The sequence below is a fragment of the Anthonomus grandis genome, unplaced genomic scaffold, assembly GCF_022605725.1.
Source record: "Anthonomus grandis grandis unplaced genomic scaffold, icAntGran1.3 ctg00001175.1, whole genome shotgun sequence".
NCBI classification, from domain to species: Eukaryota; Metazoa; Arthropoda; class Insecta; order Coleoptera; family Curculionidae; genus Anthonomus; species Anthonomus grandis.
In genome coordinates, this window is record NW_026088692.1 from 938 (window position 1) to 8,411 (window position 7,474).

Below are 7,474 nucleotides of genomic sequence, written 5' to 3' on the forward strand. Positions count from 1 at the left end.
AAATTAGCGAAAATTTGGCAACAATTCAATCACTTTATTTATTTTTTTCAAAATTTCCCTAATTATTGTATCTGTTCATTCAGGATAATTTAAATTCTATACAAAACATCATTGCATTTGCTATAAATTTAAAAAACATAGAAATCAGGTTACAAATTACTAAGTTTATAAGTAAGTAAGTTTAAGTAATTTACTGGATTTAGGCTAGTCATAAAAAAAACAACTGCTTTCCAGCTTCTTAACCTTTAAAATCTCGGACAAGATAAAAAATCATCACCTTAACGTGTATTAGGCAATCCAAAAACAGCTGAGCTGAACAATAACAAAAATTACGGCCTGTAGGCAGGCACACTTTGGTATCCCGTAAGGGGTACATATAAAAACGATAACGATTTTGGATTTTCGTACCTAAATTAAAGGGTTCTATCAAAAGTGTCAATACGTCAATAGTGGCGTCCCCTCAACGTCAAAGGTCATTTCTTCAAGGGTTTGTTTTATTGCCAGTGTGTTTAGTTGTGTTCTCTTGCGTTCTTGTAGTTTTCTTTCAAATTATGGCGTGTTTGCGAAAAAGTGAATATTTGGTGCAGTTAGAGATCCAGATATTGCCTTGCGATATAAGGATAAAATAAGAGTGGTAGCCTGTGTTGACCCTTACTGATAATTGAAAACAACAAACTTGGAAGATTTGCCAAAAGTAACGGCGTTTTGGTATTATTTCTTATCTTGTGCTGACCCAGAGCTTCTGAATGACCAGATGAGGGCCTACAAAAGTTTATCTGGCTTTAAATATTCTGAAGCTGGATGGGTTTCAAATTGTTCTGTAAGAAAAGTTGGAGATTTTAACATTGTTGCTGGAAAGGAAAATATAAAAATGCTTCTATATATTTTTATTTCTCTTTATCTTTAAATAAGCAATATCTAAAACAGTAAAAAAAAACTCTTTTATTTTGATTTTATTTATAATAAAAAATTATTTTACTTTCAGATTAAACACTTAGAGAAAATGAACGAGCGGGCTCTTGATGTGTGGGTCATAACTCAAGAAGTTGGAGGAATTGATTCAGGACATTGCATCTGGATGGTGGGTCATTCTGAAGTCTGCAGCTATGTTGTCGTCATCTTATATAAGTTAGAGAGTTTAACACAAATGGTGGAAAACAGATAAATTATCTACCTCGAATGTTCCTGGCCCATCAAAAGTACCTGTAGTTAAAATAAGTGAGATGAAGCTAAAAAGAAGAAAAACCGAAGACAGTTTAACTGGTTCGAGCAATATTTCACCATTTGAAGACTTCCTAGAAGGTGTGATAAGTGATGGTGATGATATTGTGCTAAGCAGAATTTTGCGGCCATTTTGTACAGAACTGACATTTCCATAACCCATAGAATAAGTTGATGCCCAATCAACATTCATATAATCTTCTGATTGAGCTGGCTTACCTACAATATAAAATTGGGTCAATTATTTAGTGTACAGATTAAAGCAAACAATTACATGTTTTTTAGCATTTATCAAAAATTAACATTTTTAAATTAGGGTAAACCACCCAAATGTTGGCACCAGACCATCGATTGGCACTCCAAAATTAAAGTTATAATAATAAGAAATCGATGCAAAATATCTAAATTCTCGTTTTTCTTTTTACATTTGGCAACGTTTCTCTTACTACTAGACAACTGCGCGTGCATCATAAAACTAATATGCCGGATGTTTTGTGTGTTAGAAGTGACGCTGTTACCAAACAAGGTAGGTTTTTAGCTTTTTCGTAAGGAAATTACTTTTTTTAAATCCTCTGTAAGCTATTTTGGCTCTTCATATATATTGTACAAATTGTTATACACTTTTATAGACCCTGTACGTTTGTTGTTACCATGTTTTCAGCTATGAAAACTATTATTTTACACCGGTTTATAGGGTGCCAACATTTGGAAACCATAACTTGACAAAATCTAATTATTGGCATGGGTGCCAAAATATAGATTTGGCGGTAATTTTAATGTTCCTAATATTGGCACCCGTTAAAAATAATTCCTACCTAAGTGTATTTTTAAGACTTTTTGCTTAATAAATAAGTTAGGTAGGTAGGTATACGTTTTTAAATTGTACTATTTTATATTTAAGTAAATAAAAGACAAATTTAAATCAATATGATCCTTTTGCACTAAGGGGTAATTAAATATTCACATATTTAAAATTTATTATCAGAAGTATGTTATAATCTCTGTATATTTTTAAGTATCTTCAAAATTATATTCTATTTAATGTAACTTGCTTTTTATTTTGCAGATTTACTTGCAGATGCCAAAAGTAAAGAAACACATAAAATATTCAAAATCGTACACCGAAGAACTGCTTCAGAAGGCATTGGCTGAAGTAAGGGATGATGTGGCAAAAAAAACCGTTGCTGTAAAATACGGCATACCAAGGCAAACGCTACAATACCGTTTAGGCCCCAAATTTTCAAAACCAGAACTTGGACGAAATACATATCTAACAAAAGACGAACAAAATAAACTGGTTCAATGGATTCTAGATAGCCATAGAAAAGGTTTTCCACGAAGAAAAGTAGATGTTCAGGCATCTGTAAAGAACTTCTTGGATGCAGATAACAGAACCACCCCATTTAAAAATAATATTCCTGGTGACCATTGGTATAATCTATTTTTAAAGAGGCATCCAATTCTGACAGAACGAACACCCGAAAGAGTAACTGCGGCTTCAGCAAATGTGTCTGAGCAAAACATACGAGGCTGGTTTTCTGAAATAGAAACTTACCTTAAAGAAAAAGACCTTTTTTCCGTTTTAAGTGACCCAAGCAGGATCTATAACGGTGATGAAACTTGTTTTCAGTTCTGTCCCAAAATGGGAAAAGTACTAGCACCAAAAGGTTCCCGTAATGTGTACGAGGTTGATCAAGGGGAGGCCAAGAAGAATCTAACAGTTATGTTTACCTTTTCGGCACAAGGCGATACCACTCCACCCTTAATAATCTACCCCAATAAGCGTTTATCAAAAGCAGTCGTTAATAGTGTTCCAGACTCATGGGGCATTGGATTAAGTGATAACAGCTGGATGAAGACCGAACTTTTTATAGATTATATCAAAAATATACTCCATTCATATTTAAAAACCAAAAACATAGAATTCCCAGTTATTTTATTCTTAGACGGACATGCAACTCACCTTAACTATCAGCTTAGTACGCTTTATACCGAACTTGGCATTGTTCTAATAGCCCTTTACCCAAACTCGACAAGAATATTACAGCCACCAAATGTCTCCAACTTTAGACCACTTAAGGCAATGTGGAAGAAGTCGCTTTTGGATTGTCGAAAAAATCCTTTTTGTAAGTTTGGCAAGGATCACTTTGCGAAAATCCTGAAAGAAGCTGTACTTTTTTTAAAACCTGAAGTTGCCCGTAGCGGATTTAAAGCTTGTGGCTTATATCCCTGGAATCCAGATTCAATCGACTATAGCAAATGTTTAGGTAAGCAGTATCACAAAATGACAAGTTCCAATAATGAAAAGACTGACATAAATAAGACTGATGATAATAATGAGTTCCTAACATATCAAAAGTTTATTGAGCTTATTGGGGCCACTAAATCATTAGAACCTAATGATTCTGGTGGTTCATTTACTGAATGTGAAGAAAGCTGTGAACATTTTTTATTACTATAAAAACTGAAAGCGTATTTTAAATTTGAACCTGAAATTAATGAAGATAACCATGTGATAGATATACAGATAGAACACCCAAATGACAGCCTGGTCCATAACAATGACGAAATATTTTTGGATAAAAATAATATAGAAAATAAACCTATTGTGTTTTGTGACGAACCCTTAAATGAGACAACGTTGGTAGAAACAAAATTGTCATATTAGAAAATAAAGAATTTTAAAGGAAAGAACAATTTTAAATTTTCACCAGGAAATAAAATATCAAAACAGTGTATTAGACAGTGAGGATCTAGTTGTCAGCGATCCAAACAGTGCAGAGTATATTATCCAGAGCGACGCTAAGAAAATAGAGGAAAAGGTTGGCAATACACAAATTATTACAATTAATAACAGTTGCAAAAAAGACTCATCCATTAAAGATTTTTTTCATTTTCCCAAAAACTCCCGAAAGGACAGGTAAAAGACAAACTTAGAGATCATCATTTGTGCTTACATCAACTAATTATAAAAAGCAAATGGAAGAAAAGGAAAAAGTTAAAGAAGAAAAATAAAAGACGAGAGAGGAGAATAAACAAAAAAGATTAGAACAGCAAAAACAAAAACAGAATTTAAAGGAAAAACTCAAAAGAAGCAACCTATAAAAAACGCGAAGAACAAACAAAAAGGCAAAAAATCTGACAACTTTTTTAACAAATCTGACACAGCTCAAGCAAAGTCTAATTTTAAATCCAATTTTGGGTCGACTCCTAGTAGAAGCTTTGGTATCATAATTAATAATAATGGTTATGACTTGCCATACTCAACTGGACAGTATTTTCATAAATCTCCAGAACCAGAAACTTTTGCTATAAGTTTAAAAACCAATCTCTCTCACATAAAAAATCTTTTCCCTGAAAGTCCCGATCGTTCGTCAATTCCATTTTTACCAGAAAACAACATTGTTGTTCCCCGCGGAATATGTTTTATTTGCACAAATAATATATATAGGACTAACATAGGAATAAGATGCAAGAACTGCACCAGAACTTATCTATCATGTTAGTTGCTTAACTAAAAATAAAATTTATACAGAAAGTTTTATTTGTAAAACCTGCATAGGTAAGCAAACAAAATCCCATGGATGACTAGAATTTTTTTTTATGTATTGGACTAAGTTTCAACATTTTTGTTGTATTTTCATAATTTTTGTTTTACTTTAAAAAAAAAATACTTTATTTGCTAAGTTTACAAACTTATGCTAAAAGCTTCCTAATCCTAGAATTTATAATACAAGTATTTATTTGGTTATACAGGACAAAACCAGAATACAGAATCGATTTTGATTGTACATAGAAGCATATTTTATATAAACAAAGAAAAAACCAAATAATTTTAAATATTAAAATGAATCGTTAAAATACTCTTCAATGCTGTAGTAAGCTTTTGGTAAGGTTAATTTCTTTAGTTCTCTCCTAAACTTTTTAAGGTCTGTATCAGTCCTAATCGAAAAAGGAACATGATTAAATATTTTACGACTAATAAATATAAGAGAGTTTCTCGTAAGTGAGGAGGTGGGGATTGGAAGAGATAAGTTGCCCACTTGACGAGTATTATGACTGGTGCAGGATGGTGGACTTACGGACTTATGTATGAGTGTTGCAGTTTCCAATATAAAGAGTGAGAAAACTGTTAAAATTCTTTAAGCTACAAAAAGAGGTTTACAAGAGACTCTCAGACCAACACCACACAGATACCTTAATGCTTTTTTCTGAATAGTAAAAATTATGTTAAGGAGTCCCTTGGAGCACAAACCCCAAAATGGCAACCCATAACGGATATGAGAGTCTATTAAGGCGAAATAAACTGAACGAGCAAACAACCCCCCCCCAACTCATGCCTGGCAACCCTGACTGCAAAACAACCAGAAGAAAGTTTAGCAGCGAGGCCCAAAACGTGGTTGTCAAACCTTAAACTCTCATCAATGAAGAGGCCGAGAAATCGACAATAATCCCTACCATGTAGTGGGCTCTGCTCATCAAACAAAAAACCCTCTACGTTACACTTAAAGCCCAGAACAAAAGTCCTATCAACATTGAATACAAGCTGATTGCAGATGCACCACTCTTTAATTTTGTGAAGGTCCTCTACTATGAGAGATCTGACTACTTTTTGATCTTTGTTATGCCACAGAATTGTAGTATCATCGGCAAACTGAACCACTAGTCCATGCCGTGATAGAGAGCTTAAGTCATCCGCTGCTGCAGCCTCCTTCATCAAAAGAACTTCTGTTTTATTTTATTAAAAAGTGTTGGATTTTTTGTTTTAAATAATATAAATGGACTAAAAAAATCAACATTTTTGCCTTATTGAATCAAAACAAAAGAAATATAATTGTTACTATACCTAAAATGATCTTTTTGTTGGGAATATCCATTGAGTAATACCTAGGTACCTTGCTATTTTACTAAAAATAATTGGTGCCAATAATTGGAAGATATAGGATGCCAATAAATGGCGTCTGGGTGCCAATAATTGGAAATTTTCTCAATTGGAACGAATTAAATAAAATTTGGGTCAAAGAATATAAAACGAATAACAAAATGAATAAATTACAGGTATTAAATTATTAGATGTTTAATAAAAATTACTATTATTGGCTTAAAATTAAATTTATAATTTTAGGAACGCATTTATTAATAACACTACCTTAAAGTGCCAATCATTGGGTAGTTTACCCTATATGTTGAAAGTAAAAGTACAAAATCAGTGAATGTATTAATTAGGGGACCATAATAACATTAAGTTAGGTCTGGGTTGGATTGGGAACCGAATTTTGATAATATCCAATAACATTCTATGAAACCCTGAGCCCAACAGCCCCATTACAGATTAAAAAAAAGAACTGCCCACTTAGGTGCACCAGACAAGAAATGTTTGCTGCACACTCAACCATAGGCTAAGAAACTTTCTGATAAGTTATTTCTTTTAATTCCATTTATCCATTGTTGGCGTCTCTTTTTGAAGAGTTCATTAAAGAAGATTTGTAAGAAATATCGCTAACCTTGAAAAAAAACCAAATTCTTTTTTGAAATATCCGATTGCTGGACAAACTTTTATGTTGAATACAGATGTAAGTTAGAGTTGGAGTTATCCTATCAGAAAAATGCGAAAATAGTAATACAATATACCATAGGAAAGGCGAATATTACCAAAACGTCGATGCATTATCGAGAAAACCCTGCATTGACAGATATCAATACTGTTTTAAAAAGGAATGGAAACAACATCCAGAGAGAAGTCTCGAGAAATTTCAAAACCAGAATGGAAAGCTATTTCTAACAAATCTCCAGAACTGAAACCTTATTGCTCTCAATGGAATTCGCTGGTTATATAAGATGGATGATTAAAATGAGTCTGGGACAGCGTAGATGAAAAAGAAAAGACATATCTGACATACCTTTCTCGAAAACGGATTCCAGAAGTTCTTCAAGCTGTCCATGGCGGTGTTGACGGAGGACATTTCGGAGTTTGTAAGACCTTGGGAAAAGTGAGAGAACGGTTTTACTGGCTAAACAGTCATGAAGTTGGTGCCAACAGTGTGAGCAATGTTCGTCAAGTAAGGGCCCAAGGAGCAACGGACCAGAGGAAAAATAATGCAGTATCTTGTTGGTGCACCCTTTAAATAAATTGCAATAGACATAGGACCTTTTTCAACCTTTTTCATAGCAACAAGAAAAATGTTTATATTAAAAAAAAACAAATACCAATTTAGGAAGAAAGGCGACAAATTTCCAAATATTTAGTGCCGCA

At 33.2% G+C, this 7,474-nt stretch overlaps 1 long non-coding RNA gene across 1 annotated transcript; it reads left to right on the top strand.

Annotated features, from left to right (window-relative positions):
• Positions 1-460: 460 nt before the first annotated feature.
• Positions 461-2,268, top strand: LOC126750042 (uncharacterized). Its single transcript, XR_007665561.1, has 2 exons — positions 461-820; positions 986-2,268. It is a non-coding gene; the product is annotated as an uncharacterized LOC126750042 (long non-coding RNA).
• Positions 2,269-7,474: the final 5,206 nt, after the last annotated feature.